This window comes from Cyprinus carpio, chromosome A24 (assembly GCF_018340385.1).
Source record: "Cyprinus carpio isolate SPL01 chromosome A24, ASM1834038v1, whole genome shotgun sequence".
NCBI lineage: Eukaryota > Metazoa > Chordata > Actinopteri > Cypriniformes > Cyprinidae > Cyprinus > Cyprinus carpio.
This window is the reverse complement of record NC_056595.1, coordinates 23,277,509-23,302,945: the sequence shown is the minus strand read 5'-3', so window position 1 is coordinate 23,302,945 and position 25,437 is coordinate 23,277,509. Positions and strand designations below refer to the sequence as shown.

Below are 25,437 nucleotides of genomic sequence, written 5' to 3'. Positions count from 1 at the left end.
TTATATATATTTTCACACATTCAGTTTTACTACTCAAATCTCATTGTTTGGATACACTTCCACTTGTCCATAATTTATGTTGTCAAAAGAAAAATTATTATTATATTTACTGATATGAAACATATCCATAATTTCAAATGGTTTTATTGTTGTAGTCCTAATAATTTAGTTATTTGTCGAAAGCAGAAATACAACCAGCATATTGGTACATGCAAAAAATGTAATCATTAAAATAATCACTGGATTCACCTCTAAATGTGGAGTAGCTATGAGGCCTTATGAATGTACTTGAGAATATATAAATATTCACCTTTCAAGTAGTTGCTAGCGTACATTTTAGCACGGCTATATGCACATTTTCAATAATACAGCTATGATAATAAGAAGAAGAAAGCCACCATACAGTATGCACCCCCTAAGAGCAGCAGCCGATGCGTCTGTTATAGTCCGTTTGAGTTCCTTCAAGACCCTGTCAATGTTCCCATTACTGGGACTTTCTTGGCCTCCTTCTCCTCCACCACCACCTGTTTGTCCCAGTTCATTTGTTTCTGGGCGCTGCTGGGAGTCTGGAGCAGCTGCAGCCCTCCTCTTTCCTCCTCCTCCTCCTCCGTTCTGGATAGCGCTCTGTCCGCGTCGCCACGGCGGAGCCTCCCCGGCCGCGCGATCTTGCCGTGTCGTCCCCGGCGCGTAAAGGGGAGGTGGATGATGTCTTCCCTCTGTTTCCCCCCATAGTTCCTCGTCTCGCTGCCTGGAGCACCGCACGCATGACGGCATCATCAATCACCCGGGATCCGGAGGCTGGTGATCTGACTCCGAGTTGTGCGTTGGAAATGGGATCCACTGAGGTCCCCAAACAAGTCGGGACGCAGAAGACTGTAACACAGTTATTTGAGCATAAAATACACAACAAAACACTCGATTCCCACGTGATTTACAACGCATCCTCACATGACTGATAGCACACGGTGCCTTTCCCAGCCATGCGGTAATCCCAAAATGATGCTCTTGTAATTTACAACATGCATTTTGTGTTTCTTACAGTCCAACCTACGCGCAAGTAGTCGGTGATCACCTGACATATGCCTGTGCTGACAGTGCGGGTCCACCTTACCGTAGAAACAGAAACCAAACGCCCAACCCACACACACAAAAGCAAGTGCGCGACCACATTATGGGGTCATCTAGGTGCGTTTTTGCTCATGTATGGGTGATTTGTTGCTTTTAGAGCCCCGTTGAGGGTTCTGGATGGATCGTAGTCTTAGACTATTTGAGCATGGAGACTGCCTTACACTCCTTAGACCCTACAGACTCCACTAATGAGCCATTTCATGAGCGCCACTCGAGGATTCCCGAGTATGGAACCGTAGAAATAACAAAAGTGAATCTCTAACAATGTGACTGTAATAATGTGATCCGTTTGATTGTCTATAAGACGTCATAATAAAAAAAATGAAGTACTGTTAAAAGTTTTTTAGGAAGTTTTCTACAGGAATGCTACTACAGGCTTTCTATTAAATGTTGCACCTTTTTAATACCTGTTACTTGCCGTTTCTCTGTTTCTTTTTAAGTTAAATGAGCTATTTCTGTGTAAAATTGTTTCTAAAAACCGTTTCCAGTGTGCCATTTACAGTAGCATTTCCCATAACTGTAAAGAAAAATTACCTGTACATCATTAGCAGGACGCTTTTTATCCAAAGTGACTTGACTAATGAGGGTAAATAGATAAAAAAGTGTTAACAGACGGTATTTTAAATTTAATCACTGAAGTACACTAAAAAATAATGGGAGAAATAATTTTTCACTCAGACAAGTAATTTCCCAGATAGGGCTATTTGACATACAAACGACACGGAACATGAATTAAAAGTTGTTGTTTGTAAGTACAATACAAAAAAAAAAAAAAAAAAAAAGTTAAATGTACTACAGTTGTTTAAACATTTGTTACAGTGTATTGTGACATTTTTAAACGCCGATTTACCAGTAATGACTAATGGTCATATGTGTGTGATTTGTAGTGAAAATGTGTTTTATTAAAAAATACGTGTCAAATATGATACACCTTTATATGCTTTAAAAAGAACAGCCATTTGTTGTGGTCGAAAAATACGGGTTTTATTGAAAGATTTTGGGGCCCTCTATAGGTCGAAGTAAATAGAGTCGGTGACTAACAATATGCTGCATTAATGATGTCTTTGGTTATAAAAACATTCAGATAAGAGAGTTTACAGATCTGTACTTGATATTACTACATATTTTTGAGGAAGGAGATGGAGGAGCATGTGAACATGATCTGTAATGTGTAAATGTTAGCCTACATAAATCAACAACTATTTGAATTTCAATAAAGTAATACATTTTATGTGCTTTAATTGGTTCATCTACAGTTATGAAGGCACTTCCATATGACCCTAAACTGATTTTGTTGTCTTCTTCATACATCTTGTATGAAATGTCTATACATGGCAGTCTATCTGTGCATCTCCCTCAGGCTCTGCAAGAAGAGTTTCTGAATGTATGTCATCGTTTCTTCTTTTGTGAATTCTGTAGCACTTTCACACCAATCCTCAGGAACATCAACAAAACTGCAAAGACAACGAGCAAAACATAATTCAACAACCAAAACTATGCATTTGTCCATGTTAATGTCAATTATACCTAAATAGCATATGTTAAGATTGTATATATATATATTTTTTTTATGTCTTATTAAGGATATCTGGGAAGTCTTTTTTAATGAAAAATTTTGGAAATGAATAAAAAAAAATCCCTGCCTCGCTCCTGCCATGAGTCCAGCTGGCATAATCTTCCACGAACCTCATAAAAATCTCACTCCCATTAGAGCAGTCAGTGATCCACATGTGCCCTTCAAATATAAAATCAAATCCCATTAATGTCATTTAATGACCGTATTCATTTTAAAATTGTGAGTTTGGGTATATAATGCTTCTAGAAACAGACAACAGTGACTTAACCCAGTGAAACCCAGATATCTTTGTCATGCTGTTGACATCTGATGAGCACCAACAAAGGCTGCAATGCCAAACATCAGCCCAGCAACCAGAGACATAACACTACCTGCGGGCGGAAGCGGAACATGAGACATCTGGCCATATTAGGACAGTTCCGGTAAAGTTCAGGTAAAGGTGCGTTGACGAAAAAAAATATGAGCTTCTGTTATAACAAAGTGCATTACAGTTTGTTGACAAAAACATTAAAGTTGTACACTCGCTACATTTAATACGGTTAAAATTTTCTTAAGAAATTTATATTTTCATTCTTTTGAATTTATACTGAATTATTTGAAATGTGTTTTAACCATAAACTGGCTACTTAAAAAACTAAACCCAGAATACTAAACATAGCTGTTTGTTTGTTGTTTGGATGAGATCTTTACCAGCTTTAACATAACCAACATCCCTAAAAAGAAGTCTATCGCAAGACATCTGGGGAGGGGGGAAAGGTGCACCTGGGGTGGCCAGCCAATTTCAGGGGGGGCCGGTGTCACCCCCTGGCACCACGTAGAACACGCCTCTGCATAGTGTACCTGAGTGCCGCGCGCTATTTCGCTTAGATTTCATGAACTGAAAAAAAATGCTATCAAGGTATGGACCAACGGCCGGGACCACAGCATCTCGTTCCCTATTCAGGGAACCGTGGTTACATACGTAACCGAGACGTTCCCTTTCATAGGTCACTTCGATGCTGCGGTGACGTCACCGTATGGGAACCCTATACCATTACGCCTGACGTACCTGATAGCTGGGATCCAAGGAAAGCATCTGCTCAAGCCGAGAGAACCTGGGAGCCAGGAGCCGTCCTCACATCCAGACTGTAAAACTTGATAAAACTGCTCGGTGAGGACCATCCTGCTGCAGCACAGATATCATCCATAGAAGATCCACTGAGAAAAGCTTGTGATGAACCCCACTGCTGCTCTTGTGGAATGAGCTCTAATTCCTAAGGCGAAGTGAGTCCGGTGCGCCTCATAGGCTAAATATATTGCCTCCACCAACCAATGGGACATGCGTTGTTTTGTGACAGCATGGCCTCGATTCTTATGTCCCAAAAACAGACAAACAGCTGGTCAGACTCACGCCATGGAGCTGTTCGATCAACATAAGTCTTTAGCGCTCTGACAGGGCAAAGACTCAGATCTCCTAACCCCGCCTCTGCAGGGGGTAAAGCTTCCAAGACCACTTGTTGAAAGTGAAAGGGGTTCAAGGCGACCTTAGGGACATAATTAGGGCCTTGGTCGCAGCAATACTTTCACAAACCCTGGTGCAAAGTCCATGCACGAGGGCGAAACAGAAAGAGCCTGTAAATCCCCAACTCTTTTGAGGGAGGATAAAGCCACAAGAAGAACGGTCTTTAAAGTCAGGATTTTTTCCGAATACAGTTTACAAGTGCTCGAACGGATGTCCTGATAGACCTTGCAACACAATGGATGAATCCCATGAAGGAACTCGCACAGGGCGGAAAGGCCTTAGCCGTCGCGAACCCTGTATAAAGCGAGAGACCAGCGGGTGACGGCCCACTGAAGCACCATCTATATATATTTGGTTAGCTGAAATGGCCACGTAAACTTTAAGAGTGGCTGGTGTTACTCCATCAGAAAAACGGTCTTGAAGAAACTCCAGTACTGAAGCCACGGGGCAGTAAACCGGATCCATATTACGAATTCCACACCAGGCCAGTAAACAGTTTCCATTTGAAAGCATCATAAGCGTCTCGTAGAAGCTGCGCCTAGAATTCATTATAGTCTCGGAGGTTCCAACTGAAAGGAACCGGGACATATTAACTCACTCCGCTCAGAGGCCACGCCCACAGCTTCGATAGATCTGCCCTTGGGTGCCAAATCATCCCTCGTGCTTGCTATAGTAAGTCCTGTCTGAGGGGAATCTCCCACAGAGAGCCCGCTAGCAGACTGACGAGATCCGCAAACCACGGCTGTGTGGGCCACCCACGGAGCCACCAGCAGCAGCTGCTCCACTCTGTCCAGTACGTATCCTGAAAACACAGCTGGAATTAGTCGAATTGGAGGAAAAGCATATAAGCTGGTACTGGGCCAATCATGAGCTAACGCATCCAAGCCTAGTGGCGATGAAGGGCATAGGGAGAACAACAGCGGGCACATGCGTAGTCCTGCTCGACGCAAATAAGTCCACTTTTGCTTCTCCAAATACTCGCCATATAAGGCTCACCATTTGGGGGTGCAACCAAGTCTGTCTGGAGAGCAAATCCGCTCTATCGAAGTTCAAGTGCCCGGGGACATACAATCACTCGGATCGACAGAGAATCTGTTCTGAGACCAAAGAGGAATATTCCTCGCCAGCCTGCACAGGGGGTGAGAGCGTTATCCTCCCTGATGATTCAGATACGACATAACCGCTATGTTTTCTGAGCTGGCTAGTACATGACGGCCGATCAGCAGATTCGAGAAATACTGGAGAGCAAGAAAAACCACCAGTGATTCCAACCTGTTTATATGCCAGCAGCGTTGTGTCGCCGTCCATACTCCATAAGCTGGGTGTCCTGACAACAGCTCCCCAACCGGTCAAATGACGCGTCCGTCGTGACAGTCTCGCGGGAAGCACAAAAATCCCCCAGCCGAACTCCAGTTAGAAGGAATTTGGCTGACATCCACTGTTTTTTTTATATAACACACCTCCGTGTCACCAAAATCGTCCGATGCAGAAAACCAACGGGGTGAAATGTTTTTGGCTTTTCGTTCCACCACTGAAATGGGTGCATATGAAGTAAGCCCAGATGGATTACAGGGATGCCGCTGCCATTAGACCCAAAAGTCTGAGGCAACAAACTCACCGTCACTGCACGCCTGAGAGGGGTGTACTTCTTCTATAGCCCCTTTGCTCAGCAGAGCTGACATCTCTTGCCGCAGCACCACAATTTCCTTTGGCTTCACAACTGTGGGAAGAATTCTGCGGAAAGGAGGCGGGCCTTTTTTCGAAACTGAATGGTGTATCGCCATGACGAATTGTCCATAACACCCATTGTGAAATGCCGGGCAAGCGTTTCCACGTGGCCCAGAATAACGTCAGTGGTTTCAAGGTCTCCGCTTGCTGCAGCGTTTCCATATGCATTAAAATGTCCGGGCACGAAAGGCTCACGGTGTCCATAAGCAAGGGAAGCGCATGCGTCAAAGTCGTTGCGTTTGTTGTGTATAATCCTGAAGGCGTGTCCACGGCAGGAATTAATCCAACATGATGAACATCGGGCTCCGCCGCTAGCGAAAACGCGGCAGCTGTGTGAGCCGTCATAAACGGGCCATCTTTGCCAGACCCTTGGGCCGTACCTCGAATTCTGAAGGCTGAATTGTGCAGAGTGTCTGAGGGGCGCTCGATGTGGTTTAGCTCGATCCAGCGCTGCTCGAGGCGCCTTTTGCGGTAAGACAGTCAATATTTGAGCGTTGGGACTCTGTAGTGAGAGGGTTGGATGCAACATTAGCGGTCCCAACAGTGCTCTGTAGTGGAGGGCACAATCCCTGGCAAACAGCGAGGGTATCAGGAACTGCTGTTAGGGGCCTGAGGACGAGAGTCATTAGCCGTCAATCTCAGGTCGAACCTTTTTCGCTGTCGGTTGGAAAAAACCCTAGGACCCCAATCTTTACGAAGGGGAATGCCATAGGTGAAGGCTCTTCTCATGAGGTGACCCGTTGGCGCTGAGAGGAAGTTGAGCGTGACCAGGTTGGCGCCTGACTGTCGTTCAGTCTCCCTGGGCCGGCGAGGAATCAGCTGGGGGGGGGGCGGAAGGCGGCTGATTGCTGTTTCGCTGCCCTAAACTTTTCCACCACCGAAGTGACCGCCTCTCCAAACAGACCGTCCTTAGAAATAGGGGCGTCCATGAGAAAAGATTTGTCCTTTTCTTTAATGTCGGCGAGATTAAGCCAAAGGTGGCGCTCAACCGTAATCAACCCAGCCATAGAATGGCCCACTGCTCGAGCAGTATGTCTGGTAGAGCGTAGCGCCAAATCTGTTGCTCGCCGCAGCTCTTTCACAGCCTCGGGTGTGATGCCCTCTCCCTCATCGAGTTCCTTTCAGAGCTCCGCTTGGTAGGCTTGAAGGACCCGCCATAGAGTGGAGCGATGCGGCCGCCTGGCCTGCAGCCATGTAGGATTCCCGACGAGGACTGGATGTGACTCGACACGCCTTTGAAGGAAGAAGGGGGTGAGACTTACTTCCATGCCGTTGCCGAATTAGGCATGAGATGTTCGGTGAGAAGTCTCTTCTACCGGCGGCATCACTCTGCCTTCTCAACCTCCCAATCCAACCCCAGTTTACCCACTGCGCGGGAAACCACGTCCAACAGCTCGCTGTAGGGGGGGAAGCACACTTCTCCTGTCCACTAGGAGGGAGAGGGCTGCACTGATGTCAGCCAGCCATGATGTCCTCAGACTCCGAGACCACGGTGGATAAGACGTCGTCGTCATGCGGCCCACAACCGAAGGAGATAGCATTGTAGGCCTCCTGGGTGGGCTGTAAATACTCATTTGCAAAAACGATGGGTTCCACGAAGTTCATGCCCATTTCCTGCACTTGAGTCGGGGAGAGCGAGTGACGTGGAGAGAACCCCAGTGCAGCACTGTCCTCGTAGTCCATGTCGCACATGTCTCCCCAAGCCATCGCCTCATGCGGTGCCTCGGCAGCCTCAGTGACACGGCGGGGGTTGGACGCGGGGGGCGACCTAAGAAAAATACTTCTACCCTCGAGCGCAGTACTTTTAAGCTGCAGGCTATCACAATGGGGGCAAGTAGAAAAGGCCACTACGTGATGTAAGCCCAAGCACACTACGCACCTTTCATGAGTGTCCTCCCCCCGTGATGAACCTGGTACACGGTTCCTTACACTTCTGAAAACTCATCACGTCCGCAAAGAGAGGAGTTAACACTGCTCGAAGAAATAACCATTAAGAACGCGAGATGGTTTCCTTAGGGCACAGATGATTCGCTTTCCTGAAGGAAATGAAATCTGAGCGAAATAGCGCACGGCATCAGGTATACTATGCATACGCATGTGTAGGGCGGTGCCAAGCGCTATTTGGCCAGTAAGATTGGCTGGATGGTATAGGGCTTCAGACATTCGTCACACCGAAAGGTGTTCCCATACGGTGACGTCACCGCAGCATCGAAGTGACCTATGAAAGGGAACAGAAGACCACCAATGATTTCAATAAATTTGTTTATTGCGCTTATTGTTTTTTTTCTTTATTCCTTCTTTTGTGGAGCTGCTTTTTCTAGAGTCACCTCTTCTCTGGTAGCCTCACTCTTTTACCTTTGGCTGGCTTTTGAGAAACACGGATGTTAATAAATTAATTTCAACCCCTTAACAGTAATTATGGTTAATGCTCTAATTCAAATCACACAGCACTCTGGATTTTTTGGACACAGTCAAGAAAAAATTAAAGTATATCCACCTTTTTTCTTCCCGTAAAAATGGGTGTGGCCATTTGTAAATTCTATGGGTCTGGCTTTCAGTTTCATTCGCGTCCAGCTATTTATAACTGTACAGAACCGCACACTTTGCTGCTTGATATTGAAAAAGGTGGAAACAAAAAATTAAAAAATCTAACACACAAAATCTATTTAATGACTTTAGAAGGTTTATTTTTAAAAAGTATTTCTTGTGCAACATGACTTTAAGCACATAGTATTTACAGATTTAAAAAGTTTTGCGATTTACTGGAGTAATACTAATATATAGTAAATATACGTGTTTGAACTTTAAATACAAATACAAATTTTGTGTCAACAAAAATTTGCATGTGTAACATAATTTGTATTGTTTTGGTGGATCACATGGTTTGAAATGTTTTGGTAAAAGCAAAACAAATTAGGACTGCCAAGGGTGTTCAGCAGATAAAAGAAAAAAAAAAACCTTGAATAAATATAAAAACATCTAGAAGTTCTGCTTTACAAAAGAAGAGTATATTTGGATGCGTGTATTATAAATCAGACTTCTGTCCAATTATAAACTGATATCACATAACATTAAAGAAATGACTTTCAGTCTGTATGGTGTATGGTGAAAATCGTCGGACACGCACAGTTGCTTTCAATATTGCACTCTCATTTATTCATTTCACTCTAGACATGCTTACCTATGTGTGGTAAGTACACATCTTCACTGTATACACATACAAAGTATGTATACGCCAACACACACATAATTAAACATGTAGAATGGTACATATATATTTATATAGACCTATAAAAATTTACATGTACGCACATTTATTAAAAGAGTGCACACAATGCCACTCTTGCACACACACCACCACACACACACACACACAGGCGCGCACGCACACTCACACACACACACACAAATGTCATGCATCTCTGTGGCTCAATGTTTGTCTCCTGTACGTGAACACACACGCACTCACAGACACAAACATGGGTATATTTCTCAGTCATACTTCATATCCAAAAAGGTCTTTGAAAACAACACCAGGTTGTGATTTTGGACACTTCAATTTTTTTTTCTGTTTTTAAAGCTGAGAATTGAAATTAAATGGAAAACAAAAATGAGAAGAAAGGCATGGTGCTGTTTCGTCTGATCATAACCGCAGGTAAGGGGGTCAATTTGCATAATGTATAAGGTTAAGATTTTTCTTCCCTATATTTTTTTTTATAAAGAACTTTTTCTCTTTTTATATAAACAAAGCAGAAAAACAAACAAATAACCAAAAAAAGAAAACTAACTCTACAGAGTAGGTCCCCATCCACAGTCCCTTCTGGCTGACGGGGGTGACATCAAGCTGTACAGCGCAGTCAAAAACATATGTAATCAGCTTCATTTACAGGTACAGCCATAATCAAGGCACAAAGATCTACAAGTAGATTTTTTACTCTCTTTCAATAAAGTTGTACAAAATAATATAACATTTTATAGTCTGTACAGGAAAGAAAAAAAAAAAAATCACCCTTGCACAGTCTGTACAAGTTAAGAAACTAAAATAAAAAAAAACAGGGCGTTTCTTTTCGCAGATGTTTCGCCATCATGTTCCCAAAACCAAACCGAGGCTTTCAGCAATGTTCCCGTAGCCCCTCCTCCTCCCTCAACTCTTGACAGAGCCCTCCTCCTCATTTCAAAGACTCCACCTCTTTCACATAAAAAGGGCGTGGTCACTCCCACCATCCTCTGACCTATCCACAGCCTTAAGTGGGACAGAAATTCATGATGTGATGCTACATTGTGTGTCCATCTTTGTAAAGAAACAACGTCAGTCAAAACCTGATGGAAAAGTGCATTACTTCACTTCGCTTTCCCAGTGTTCGACAAACCCCCGACTGTCCGCCTCCTCGTCCCCATTCTGTCCGCGGGCGATCTTCACAGTGTTCGGAAAGAGAAAGAGCAGCAGAGAGCCCTGTAGGCCAGAAGATCAAGGTTCGAGGTGCGGGGACTAGGATTCCTGGAGGTCACAAGGTGATGCGATCTTCATAATCTGGCAGGCGCCAGCAACGTATACATATATACACGATGATATCATTTTTATTTGAATAAAAAATAAGGAGGTAGCCAGAGGCTTCATGGAATGGCAAACAATAAAGGCGATCCAAATAAAAACATTGGGGGGGGGGGGGGTGGGGGGGGTCAGCAAGCCTCTTTGTCCCCGAATCATGAGTTAAAATAAAACTCCTAAAAACCGAAGGATGGTGCGCCAAACCGTCAGTAGTATTATTCGTCTGCGGTTTTGGCCTCGTGAGTTATGAGGCAGGGGGAGTTTGGAGACACGTTCATAAAGAGCTGAAGTAAGATAACAAGAGTTCGTACTGCCGCAGGTGCATTCTCTGGATGATGTCTCGGCAGTCGTTGAAGACCCGGCGGATGTTTTTCCGTGTCCACCTGCACATGTTGAAATGGGGGTTAACAGTAGTGACGGCCGTCTCCGCTTTCTGTACTGATCCTCTACAAAAAGAATTTCAAGGGATTCAAATGATTACAACCATTTTTCTGATGATTAATCACATACTTTTTGTAGTTAAAATTCATTTAGAAACATAAATATATATCTTACATTGATTCGTTTTTAAGGCTAAACAAGGTTTAAATTACAGTGTCCCTATACAGCCAAATTCCACCGTCTTTAAAGTCTGAATTGAGTGTAATGAGATAAAAAATAAAAAAAAAGTACATGAAATAACAGCACGACAACAATCTTTGTCAGTCTTTGCTGATTTACTTAAAATTAAATATATACTGTGATTGAAAGTAATCATTGTGATTAATAAATCCCAAAATAATGTGTCATGGTACGCTGCATGAATGGCAGCAGAGACTGACCAGGAAGAGAAGAATTGTTGAATAAAGTCGTTATTTTTGTTTTCTTTGCGCACAAAAAGTATTCTCATAGCTTCATAAAATCCACTGATGTCACTTGGACTATTTTAACGATGTCCTTACTACCTTTCTAGGCCTTGAACGTGGTAGTTCCTTTACTCTCTATGCAGCGTCAGAAAGCTCTCGGATTTCATCAACAATATCTTAATTGTGTTTCTGAAGATGAACAAAATTTTCTTACGGGTTTGGAACGACATGAGGGTGAGTAATTAATGACAGAATTTTTACATTTTTGGGGAACTATCCCTTCAAGTGCTGAAAACCTGAAGTATATGGTAAATATTTATTTTTTAGAGAGCCACAGGATGGCGCCAACTTATTGGTTTACTTATTTAAACAGAGAGTAAATATTGGTCAAAATGTTGGGAAAAATCAATTATTGGGTCAATATCTGTTCGACAAATTACTCATCAACAGTGTTTTTCCTCCATTTCATAAGAGAAAAGGAAAATCACAACTAAATGAAGCAGTCTACAACCTGACTGCAATAGTTGCTGTGTTTAATCTGTGTGTTTCAAACAATACTAACCAAAAAACTCGTCCCGAATGAAATACTTGGCTCTTGTCACTCTGGGGTCTTCACCGGGTTCAGGAGTTACTGAAAGATAGAAAAGGCTTGACAGATTAACATACACTGACCTGCACATGAATCCAGTTCAAAAAAAACAAAATGATCTTGGATTTGACCAATCTGAATCTCCGGTTCAACTCAATAACTCACACAGATACACTGCACAAGTCACTTTTTATGACACATTTATTGAGCTTGTGCACTTTTTTTTAATGACAGAACTCTCATATTTCCTTTAGCAGAAAAAAAAGATCTTGTCAATTATTTATCAACTAACTACTAAAACTTTAGGACTACAGTATTTGAGTATTTCCGGGTCTTGATCGGTGTGTGTCTGGGTGAAAAGCCTAACCTTTATCAGGCAAAGTGTATGAAGCCATATTCAGGGAAATAATCTTCAATTTTGGATTTCCCAGCTAATACTTTCTCTGCCAGCATGTCTTGTTTGTTTAGGAACAATATGACAGAAATTGTCCGCAACCATCTGTGAAAAGATGAAATAAAGACACGACAGAGACAGGCGTCAGTAAAGCTTGCGCTTACACTCAAGAACAAGTTATATGCTATAAAGAAGAAAATAAAGGCATCACCTGTTGTTCCAGATACTGCGAAAAAGAGCAAGTGCTTCCCGTAGCCTGTTCGTGTTGTTGTCTTCCCTCAAGACCATGTTATAGCTGCTGCTTGCTACCACAAAGATGATCGCTGTGACGTCTGCAAATCAGCACCACATTGGTAGAATCACTGTGTGTGTTTCTGATATGTTAATTAAAGGGACAGTTTACCCAAAAAATCCGTATTCACCCTAATGTTGTTGTTTTTTCTTCTTCACAAAATAAGATATTCTGAAGAATGTTGGTAGCCAAACAGTTGACGGTAACCATTGACTTCTATTGCAATGGAAAAAGATACTATTGAAGTCAATGGCTACCGGTAACTGTTGAGTTACTCACATTCTTCAAAATATCTTCTTTTGTGTTCAGCAGAAGAAACTCATACAGGTTTGGAATGACATGAGGCTGAGTAAATGATGACACTAATCTCATTTTTGGGTGAACTATCACTTTAAAGTATATGAGATGAAACTGTTAAAGGCCACACATCAAAACTTGTTTAACATGCATGTGTCCTCACAAGGATTCATTCACAAACTCAATTTACCATTAAAACACTTGAATCCATTTTTTCCTTTCATCTCTCTGACCTCCCACATCAAACATACTGAAAGAGAAGAACAGAGACATGAGGCTGTAGAAGGATATCAAATGTGTCCCTCTAGTGGACATATGAAGACAATGACACGGCCCCTTACAAACACAGCAACTCAACTGCAGTAAATAGTGGACTCACTGAAAGTTGACTTTGTCAACTTGAAATCGCGTCTCAAAAATCCCTGATGTTAACACTCTGCAGCGAAGCAAGTCCTGAAAGAAGAACGATTATGAGTGAAAGTGTGTCAGGGAAAAGAACAGTTTTTGGAAAATAACTGTCTCGTATGAAGTTTCTCATCTAGAAAAAGCTGAAAACTACCTGGTCTGTTGGAGTATAGTCACTTTGTCTCACTGCATCAATCCGGTTCAAGAAATATGCTGTAAAGACAAAAATAAAGAAGAGCATGAAGAAAAAGCAAGCAAGTGTGGTGTATATACAGTGGTGTGAAAAATTGTTGGCCTCCTTCCTGAGTTCATATTTTTGTCACCACTTTAATGTTTCAGATCATCAAACGATTTTAAATATTAGTAAAAGATAACACAAGTGAAACACAACATGCAGTTTTTAATTAAGGTTTTTATTATTAAGTGAAAAACAAAAACTCCAAAAACTACATGGCCTGTGTGAAAAAGTGTTTGCCCCCCAAACCTAATAACTGGATGGGCCACCCTCAGCAGCAACGCATTCAATCAAGTGTTTTGTGATAACTTGCACACTGAGTCTGTTACAGCGCTGTGGAGGAATTTTGGTCCACTCATTCTACTCAGAATTGTTTTTAATTCAGCCACATTGGAGGGTTTTTTTCGAGCATAAACCGCCTTTTTAAGCTCATGCCACAGCATCTCAATATGATTCAGGTCAGGACTTTGACTAGGCCACTCCAAAGCGTCTTCATTTTGTTTTTCTTCAGCCATTCAGAGGTGGACTTGCTGGTGTGTTTTTTGGATCATTGTCCTGCTGCAGAACCCAAAGTTCGCTTCAGCTTGAGGTCACGAACAGATGGCCGGACATTTCTCCTTCAGGATTTTTTGGTAAACAGCAGAATTCATGGTTCCAATTTATCACAGCAAGTCTTCCAGGTCCTGAAGCAGCAAAACCAGCCCCAGACCATCACACTACCACCACCATATTTTACTGTTGGTATGATGTTCTTTTTATGAAATGCGGTGTGACTTTGACCGCCAAATGTAATGGGACACACACCTTCCAAAAAGTTCAACTTTTGTCTCGTCAGTCCAAAGAGTATTTTCCCAAAAGTCTTGGGGATCATCAAGATGTTTTCTGGCAAAAATGAGACGAGCCTTCATGTTCTTTTTGCTCAGCAGCGGTTTTTGTCTTGGAATTCTGCCATGCAGACCATTTTTGCCCAGTCTCTTTCTTATGGTGGAGTCATGAACACTGACCTTAACTGAGGCAAAGTGCAGTTCTTTGGATGTTGTTGTGGGGTCTTTTTGTGACCTCTTGGATGCGTCGTCGCTGTGCTGTTGGGGTAATTTGGTCAGCCGGCCACTCCTGGGAAGGTTCTCCACTGTTCCATGTTTTTTGCCATTTGTGAATAATGGCTCTCCACTGTGCTTCGCTGGAGTCCCAAAGCTTTAGAAATGGCTTTATAACCTTTTCCAGACTGATAGATCTCAATTACTTTCTTTCTCATTTGTTTCTTAATTTCTTTGGGATCACGGCATGATTGTCTAGCTTTTGAGGATCTTTTTATCTACTTCACTTTGTCAGGCAGGTCCTATTTAAGAGGATTTCTTGATTGCGAACAGGTGTGGCAGTAATCAGGCCTGGGTGTGGCTAGAGAAATTGAACTCAGGTGTGATAAACCCACAGTTTTAACAGGGGGGCAAACACTTTTTCACACAGGGCCATGTAGTTTTTTGGATTTTGTTTTCCCTTAATAATAAAAGCCTTCATTTAAAAACTCCATGTTGTGGTTTACTTGTATTATCTTTGACTAATATTTAAATTTGTTTGATGATCTGAAACATGTGTGACAAACATGCAAAAAAATAAGAACTCAGGAAGTGGGCCAACACTTTTTTGACACCACTGTGTATATATATATATATATAAGATATTATAATATTATCTATATATATATATATATATACATATAAATATATATATATATATATATATATATATATATATATATATATATTATATATATATGAAAGTGTTCATTATACAATCATTCAAAGGTTTGGGAAGGGTTTTTTTGTCTTTTACAAAATTGTAAAATAATTAGCTTTTTTCTTCTTTTTTGGAAACCCTTTCACATTTCACAATTTCACATTTATTTTAAATAATCGTATTTTTATTTACTGACAAAAAAAAAATAAAATAAAATAAATAAATAAATAAAAATATCTTACTGACCCCAAACACAACTACAACGCACCAAGAATCTCTTAAGCTAAAAAGCACATTCAAAAAATCGCTTCATTGTGTCTCAAATGGGACCGTTTAATTTCATCATATCAGACTTTTTTTATTAAAAAAATGGGCAACAACGATCAATAAACAGCCACCGCTCTTATTTGATCTAACAATGCTCCTTTGAAGCTCTAGATATACCTGTTGCTGTATCAGATATATTCACAGAACCTGAAAGAACCCCTAAAAGCATCCCTCCAGCAAGTATGCAGCTGAGGTTATGTTAGATAACAAGCCCATGTCTTACTCTTACTTCCCTGCAGAAAGGCAGAATATTAGCCCAACACTCTGTGACAATCATGTGATATACTAGTGCTATCAGCACTAACGGAGACTAATATAGACTCATCCCACAAGCTTGTGACAATCTGTAACGACCTCCCCCCACCCAAAAACATAATTAAATAATAATAAAATGAAAATGGGTTTATGTGGAGATCTCTTGCTTTTAATTTATATGTGATATTGATATTGAAGCATTTCTTTTCAGATGTGAAGTTTAATATACTATGATTATGGACTAATGATCAGGTCATTACATTCTTCCACATTTTAGTCAAGTAATAATATTTATGAAAGAATACTTTTATTCAACAAGGATGCATTAAACTGACCAAAAGTGACAGTAGAGACATTTATAAAGTTACAAAAGATTTATATTTTCAAATAAATGCTGTTTTATACTGATTTTTCTGTTCATCAAAGAATCCTGAAAATGTATCACGGCATAGTTTTCAGCATTAATAATCCAAAAAAAAAAAAAGTGTTTTAAGAGCATCAAATCAGTATATAGAATGATTTCTGAAGATCATGTGACACTGAAGACTGGAGTAATGATGCTGAAAATTCAACCTAACCATCTCAGGAATAAATCAATGTTAAAACCATTGATTAAAATAGAGTAAATAAACAGAATAAAATAATATTTAAAATAAATAATATTATTTTAAAATATTTTTACGATTATTGTAAATTGCAATAATATTTCAGATATCACTTTTTTAAAATTAATTTTTTTTTGATTAAAAAAAAGCCTTGGTGCACATAAGAGACTTAATTTAAAAATATATTTAGACAAAAATCAAAATTATATTTAGTGCAATAAATATATAAAATTTTTGCCATTAAATAATCAATTACAATTTACCTTATTATCTTAAATAAAACCTTGGGTGAATGTTTTCTATAATTTATTTTTTTTTTTTTTTAAATGTGGTGAGTCCAGGTTCTAATCTGACCTAACAGAACATTGTATATATTTTATATCAGGAGCAGAGACCCATTTCTTTACATTTTGTTTTTGTGGTTTTCATTAGAACAGACAGCGATGCATGGAAAAAAAAAACAACAGACTGGAACAGAAACACTGCCCTGCGAACTCACTGTCATCATTTTGAACACGTGTTGCTTTTAAAAACTGATAACAACCGGTCAGCAAAACATTACAAACCACAAAATCCAGCACTAGATCTCCACTCATAATGGAGACACTGAATGACAACAACTTCTGATTGTCCAGCTGCAGACACTTCTTCTGTATCAAACACATCTTTGGCATGAGCGGATTCATAAAGCTTAAATACACCTGATGCATCCCTATATACTGGACCTACATTTCACCGAACAATGCACTTCCAATGTTGACCTCCAGAGGGCAGATGTCTGCTCAGCTGTATTAAAACCTCATTGAATTTTAATTCCTCCTCCCTAACTACAATACAGCGATCTCTGAGAATCAACCAAAAAGCTACCTTTCTCTCAATGTGAGCAGAGCACTCAAAAAAAAAAAACAGTGACTCATACTATACATCTCATGCGAGCATAAAAAGAGCTCTTTACCAGCATCGGACGGGCTGAGGAGGTGTTTGTGTGACAAAAAGTACAGGACAGGCTGTCTATCTGCCATCAAGGATACGTACAGTATTGACAAGATGTGCTGCGAGTCCCCACCTCCTTCTTGTGGCGTTTTGCACGTATTAAATGCTGTACGCAGGATCAGTGTTGACACAAAGGTTGAAGAAGAACAATCCAAACAAATTCCACTGGTTGATTTAGGAAGAACAAAAAACGGCACGGCAACTAAAACATTACATGACTAAGAACTAATCAAGATATATTGAACTTCATCACAGTAAAGCTAAACTAAAACCAAAATCCTTTTCATTTTGTTTAAACAAAAGTATAAAAATATAATAAATAATATATACAAACAAAAAAACTATTTATATATATATATATATATATATATATATATATAACACAATTTAAAAATATATATATACATACATACATACACACACACACAATTTAAATTATATGTTATATAGTAATTTTATACTTTAAAAAACTGTTACCATAAAAAATTGCACACAATAATATATTGGCTTAACCAATCAGATTTCGAGATACAATTATCTAATTTTTCTAATAGGTATTTGAATTTTGTGTGTTATTTACATGTTTTTAAATTTAATCTCCCTTGGTTGCTCTTATGCTGAAAATAACATCTCTCACGCTGTTAATCCGATTTATCATCCTGGTTTTTCCCGAGCTCTGGAGAATGTTCAGTACCACAGATAAGATAAGATATAAGCTATATAACGATAAGATAACTAAGCCAGATTGTTCTCGGTGGGTGCTTTGTACACCGGTTTTAGGAACACGAGTGTGGATTCTAGACCAGAAAGCAGGGAAATTGTCCCTGGAGCCATTCCAAAAACAGTAAATCCAGTTTACACGCTGAACACTTTTTTTATATGGGAATGTTTGAACACGTTTCACATGTCCTATTGAGTGGCAGTGGCTCTTTTCAGCTGCGGGTATCGGTGCTAGATCACTGAATTTGACTGAGAAAAGCTATTTGGAGCTTGCATTTCTCCTGTTATATACAAAACCTCTTCTAATCCACACAACTTTTAAAGTTACAGATTTTACTGTTGTTTGAAACTGTCAACAGTCTGAAAAGAATGGAAAACTTTTGAATTTTGTCTAAGACTTCTCAATTTTCTAATCTGCATTGGGTCTGGCTTGTACATTCTTTTAAAAACAAATATTAATAAATGTTTGCTTTAACTTTCATGCAACTCATTCTGGCATACACCCCACACACTCTGCATTTTCGAGTCTGAGTCTGTGCAGATCCCTGCATCTGGGTCTGCAGGCATGAAATGAAACTAAAAAAGGCAAATTTGACAGTACCACTTGGGTCAGACCACTGGGTCTCGCTTATGCCCCAGAATCAGGTTTCAGTTTACTGCTCATGCAATGCATACGTACATATACTCAGAGTGTTGCTTTTCACTTTGTTGCAACGATTTAATTGCACTTTCTGTTTCTTGTAGGTGCTATGCAAGGCATGCCGCATGAAAATGCCCAAGCTAATTGAAAATTAACAAAAAAAAAGTTAAGTTGTTGCGTATTGGAAATGAATTAAAATAGAATTTAAGAATACAAATGACAATTAATAACTGTTGAATGTTCCTTTGCCAGTGTTTAATTAATTTAGTCTTTAGTTTTGATATAATTGAAAATTATAACCAAATCTGTAATGATTCCACCTCATGATCACTGTTAAAAAAATGTTTAAACTATATCTTCACAAAATAAAAATGTTTGCTTGGAAATAATACTTATAATCAAAGAGACCAGAGGGGAAAAAAAGTAAAACAATTAAAATAAAAAAATTATGATTGTAGACCTTAACCTCAATGTAACCTACACTTACAGAATTATGTATAGAATATAATTTTCAAACATAAATTGCCTAGTAAATTTCACAAAATAATTACAAAGAATCGCACAAGCAACACTCAATTAAATGTGAAATTCTAAGTAGAAAAGACCTAAGTACAAGGTATGTTCTTGTGAAAACTTACGTTCAATAAGTTTTTATACTTAAAGTTATTACTTCTTTTGTGCTTTTATTTTACAACTTTGAAAAATCATTTAGATTGAAGTAAAGCATACATGCCACACAGGATATCTGTCTGTGTTGTAAATTCATATTAAAAAGCTGTCATTTAATATAATGGCATGAGGTTTAATAATCAGCTATTTGCTGGTTTTCAGAGTTTTGAGCAGTTGCTGTTCTAGTTTTAATCGAAATCCTGGCAAACACTCCCAAACAGAAACCCGAATGCCTAAACATGTTATTCCATAATCTGTTGCTATTTTTATCAACTGCACTGTGTGTGTTTTTTGTTTGTGTATCTATGTAGACAAAGGCAAGAAAAAAGGACGAGCGAGAGAAGGAAGAGAGAGCGATAGCACGAATTGTAGTAGAGAGAGCGCACCACTGTATATCAGTGAATGTTTATTCACTTCAAGCACTTATGAGGTTCTGTATAATGTTAAACCACACACACACACACACACACAGGCCCTTTCCTGTGCCTCACCTGCTCTTTCTGACCTTCCTTTGTTTACGCGCATTGCCGGGGATACTCCCTTTGTTTTCGGTGGCGCGCACACACACGTGACGCCCTCCACCACGATGATGCTCTGCAAGTGCCTGTGCTATCAAATAGCTCCTGCTTGCCCCGGCTAGTTGCTGTTCCTTTACATAAGCACTGGCGGAGGGAGGAGAGGGGACAGACAGCCCCCAACCACAACCTCCATACATCCGGGCCTGCAGAACGCCACACACCACTGGGATCGCTCTCTCTCTCTCAGACTGCTGCTTTCACTGTCCCCCTCTATCACAACGGCACGGTCTCGGCGCACCGACCCACTTCCGTACAAACACTATTGTGTGACAGTTAACATGCAATCGCGTTTTCTTTGAGGCCCGAAAAGTACATGCAATATGGTGATAAAAACGAACACAGACAGATCACACAATCGTGTAATGATCTCACAGGTCAAAGGGCAGTCAAGATGCAATTGAGATAAAGTAGAGTATTGTGTATTGTAAATAACTACAATATAAGAGTTTTATCACACTTGATGAATTGTTACTTTCTGGTTGAATTACAAAAAAATTATTTTAAAACAATAAAAAATTCTTTGTAAAAAATATAGACATTCTAGCATACATAGATATATATATATATATATATATATATATATTATATATATATTATATATATACTATATATATATATATATTACCAATACAAAATATACAGTATATCAAATATAAGGCATGGTTTTCATAAAATAAAACAAAGAAACAGTTTTTTTCCATCTATTTTAATGTATATGTTTTGGATGCCTGATTGTCACTTTAAAAAAACTGGAATTCTTAATTCCATAAATAAAATGCAAATATAAATGAAAATATTATTTAAGATGCAACTGTATGCCATTATAATAAAAAAGTAAACTTATTTTAACATTTAATTGCAATACGACTATTTTGTGTCTTAAGTTTTTTTTTTTGTCAACAGTTTGAACTAATACTTATTTGGATGGAAAGGGCAGGAAGCCCTTAAAGCTTCTCTTTTTGTTGATAAGCTCTTATAAAATATGAAGAGGCATATGTTTGCATTCCCCCAGTTCACATTAAAGCAAGATGGAGTGTGTGTGTAGCACTATTTCCAGCAAATCCATCTCTGAGATGCTTGAGTATCATAACCTTAACCCTTTTACGGGCCTACTTCAATTTCGGTTGTTAATTCCAGTTAACTGTGTGTCAGCCTCTATGCACAAAATCAATGCGGGGGCGGTTGGGTGGGGGGGGGGGGGGGAGTTCTAACATCACTAACATTTGTGTCTCAAAACTATAACTATAATTGCCAAAAAAACAAAAACAAAACCTGAGATGCAAGTCAGATTTATCGTGAGAAACTGTTTCTTCCAAAGAACCGTGCCACCCCGTGGATCGACCTGGATCACAGCAAACACAGCTGATCATATCACTGATTTGAAATTGTATAACAGAGGGATTCTCAGTGATTTGTTAAAGTCTTCCACAAAGAACAGCCTGTATTGAGAGCAGTGGGTGTCTGTATGGATCCTCGGAGTACTCCGTCCGGCGCTTTGCTAGCTGAGAGACAACAGGCGCTCATTATGTGGTCGGCACTGCACTAGCTGGTGATTGCTACTGTGTCGTTACCAGAGCGTCTGACCAACTCCCATGACCTGACCATCATCCTCATCGTCTGTTTCATACCTGACACATGGCCACTGTTACACAAGAGACAAACGCCACACTGGCCGAAAAAAGCCCCCAGTGACGATTAACTGACTGTTTTGTTTACCTACAATCGTCCAGATGCAAAGAACCTTCTATATATTTACTATATACCCGTGTTTTAGTGGGTTTGCCGGTATATTTTAAAGGAAGCGCTTAAATAACACAGGCTGGTTTCGTGTTTCATCTGAGACCTGATCATACACGTTCCTTCTATGTGATGTGCCAAAACTACATATTTTTCAAAACAGTATAGTTTGCTTACGTTGTCTGAACTGGGTTTTCAGGTTTTACCTGACCTCTGATTTTACAGATGCAGCTTTTTCTGAAAGGTTTTAAGCATCAGTGTCCACCTTCAAACATCTAAAGCACAGTGACTTCAAACCCCTGTGACTGGCCTTATTAACGCTTCTTTTTGAAATACTTTGAGGTTTGACAGGAATTAATACTTTTAATTCAAGCAAGGATGCATTTAAATACCATAAACTGACAGAATGCTACAGAAGATTTCCTATTTGCACTACAAAATGCTGTTGCTTTTGAACTTTCTCTTTTCGCTCTTTCAGAAGAAGAGGTCCTATTTTAAAAAAAAGAATTTCATCATATTTTGCCACAAAAAAATATTACAGCAGCCCGAACTGTTTTTCTAATCATAATACATGTTTCTTGAGCAGCAAATCATCAGTATTAGAATGATTTTTCTGAAGAATCATGTGTACACTTTGAAGTACTGGAGTCAATGATGCTGAAAAGTACAGCTGGTGCAATCACCGGAATAAATTACAATCCTAAAATATATTAAAGATATAACTAGTTCAGTTTTGAATTGTATTAATTATTTTCACAGTATTGCTGTTTTTTACTTTATTTTTGATCAAAATAATGCAGCCTTGATGACAGAAAAGACTTCTGGTAAAAAAAAAAGAAAAAAAAAGTCAAAAATAATATGCGGCCCATGCAGTGTCCACTTGTGTTTCCTTGAACATATTGCTTCCTTTAGCATATTTACACTGTAGACACCACACAATAAGTAATGCTATTCTGTTTCAACATCTACATCGCAAACCTCAAATGACCGGAGCCAAAATAGCCTACAGGCATACAATATACCAGTTACCACTAACCAGTGTCATACGCACATATTCAACCATTATAGTAACTATCAGCAGGGGAAGAACAATAGACTGTTGTCATTTCTTGGCAGGCTATTTTTTTCGGTAGCTGCAACGGTACAGCACATAAAGTCTCAACCTCTTAAAAAAAACTGAACACAAAGTAGAATTATGGAGTTTCACAAAAACCAAACCAAAAGGTCGCCCCATCATAACACAGACACCAGGTAAAGTCGCAATTAAACGTATATCTTACTAATGCGCTACAGTCAATGAGGTGTAATTCGTTGAGCGCGCTCATAACAGGCCTTAACGCCTTCCATCAGCACCCAGAGGCTTCCTTCGCATGATCTGAAAAACTCCTGTGGAGAATACAAACATCTTTTAAAACAAAATTTTCTTACAATGGTAGAGCATTTGCATGCAAAATGATTGAATTTCAATAGCATTAGCACTTCATTTTTACAGAACTATTGTTCTCTCTTTATTCAATCTTCATTAAGAGATTTTGCTTGAACTGATAACCACTAGCTACCTGCAGCTACATTCAGAATAATGTGTTTTGGTGTTAAAAGTTCCTTTGTTGGCTTGTTCTGGATAATAGACCTGACGGATCACACCGGCCCGCCGCTGCTCCTGAGCACATCTCGTCATGCAAGCATTTCATGCTAGGCTCTATTACCACTTGTTTGGCAACTTTACATAACGATACTGAAATAGGATCTATTAGTTTTTTTAGCTTTAGTAGGGTCTATCTTTACAGTCTTGGACTTCACAAAGTTAGGCCAAATAACATTTTAAAATAAAATCTATTTCTTTGACTGCTGTTTTTTAGAAAAAAAGTACAAAGCTGTCACTTGTGCGGTACCCTAAGGTACAAAACTGTCCCATTAGTTACTCCTAAACAGCAAATAGCCAAAATGCAGTGGTTGTGTTCTTCAAATGTAACATTAGCAATCACTTGTGTTTCATCAATGACACTCTGTTGCAATGGGCCGTCAGAATGAGAGTCAAACAGCTGATAAAAACAGCACAATAATATCCACAATCAATCCACACCACTCAGAGTCCATCAGTTTGGACTTTATTCTGACGGCACCCATTCACTGCGAGGGATCCATTGGTGGCAATTGCTGTAATCTATACTGATAAAGAACAAACTCATCTATCATCTTGGATGCTGAGGTGTAAATACATTTTCAGCAAATTGTTGTTTTTTGGGTAAAATTATTCCTTTAAGATAAACCAATAATACATGGCCGCAGTCATTATTGTATCTATCACCTTGTTGAACCTAGAGGGAATTAAACCACAAATTACTTACTCACTAAATAAGAAACTGAACTTTCTGGATTTTTCCAATAGTTACAATCCAAAGCCATTACAAACATACAACATTTATGAATTCATGTGTAGAAAGATCTGGCATTAATTAATTAATAGAAACCAGGAGCTGAAAGACGATCTGTGGTCTAAAACTGTCTAATTACAGATCTCCCATTGCAGCGGAAACCACTATGTCTGAACATAGTCGAAGTCTGAAACCAGAGCCAACTTTGGTGCAAAAACCTCCAAAGTCAAGACAATCTGCCATATCCACTGTCCAACTTTTTCCGAAAAGGCATTAAATGTGCTAGAATACCACAACAAAATAATAATAACATAACCGACCCCCACTGCACACTGTTTAATGCTAACCAAACAAAATGTAAGCAAAGTAGAAACATAGCTAAGCTAACAGACAGAATCAGCACGACAGAGAACTTCTACAGTTTAGAATTAGTGTCAGTTTAAGTTTGATTCAGCCTGATCAGATGGAATTCTACTTATCTCCACTGAAAATTCCCCTGAACAACCCAATTCCAAAGTTTTCACTTGATACCCTGAAACAAGCAAAGCTGAGAAAAGGACACTGACAATTTATCCATGACTTCGGTGTCTTCTAATGACTGGCAAAATATCAGTTTCAGTAAACCTATGTCAACCTGTGGATAAAACACAGCCACTTTAAGGAACACAAAATGTCTAAATTACAACAAGTTCACTCACTGAAAAATGCAAAGACTATATGCGACCCTAGACCACAAAACCAGTCATAGGGTCAATTTCTCAAATTGAGATTTATACATCATCTGAAAACTGAATAAAAAATAAGCTTTCCATTGATGTATGGTTCTGGAATCTGAGGCTGCAAAAAAAAAAAAAAAAACTATTTGAAAATCTGGAATCGGAGGGTGTAAAAAAAGAAAAATCACCTTTAAATTTGTCCAAATGAATTCTTAGCTATGCATATTACTAATCAAAAATTAAGTTTTGATATATTTACAAAATATCTTCATGGAGCATAATCTTTACTTGATATCCTAATAATTTTTGGCATAAAAGAAAATATAAATAATTTTGACCCATACAATGTTTTTTTGGCTATTGCTAAAAATAAACCCCAGCGACTTAAGACTAGTTTTGTGGTCCAGGGTCACATATTTGTATCTTTGTCCTGAATTACACTCAGCCAACCGACAACTAAAGCAATTGATGCAAATGCATTTAATGTTAAAACCTTCCTCTGTTCGTGGATTAGTCAAGGTCTCCTGGATTAGTCAATCTGGAAAT

General features: G+C 39.3%; 1 pseudogene; it reads right to left on the bottom strand.

The window, feature by feature from the left end:
- Nucleotides 1-10,741: 10,741 nt before the first annotated feature.
- LOC122134177 overlaps nucleotides 10,742-25,437 on the bottom strand; it is a 20,832-nt pseudogene continuing 6,136 nt past the window's right edge.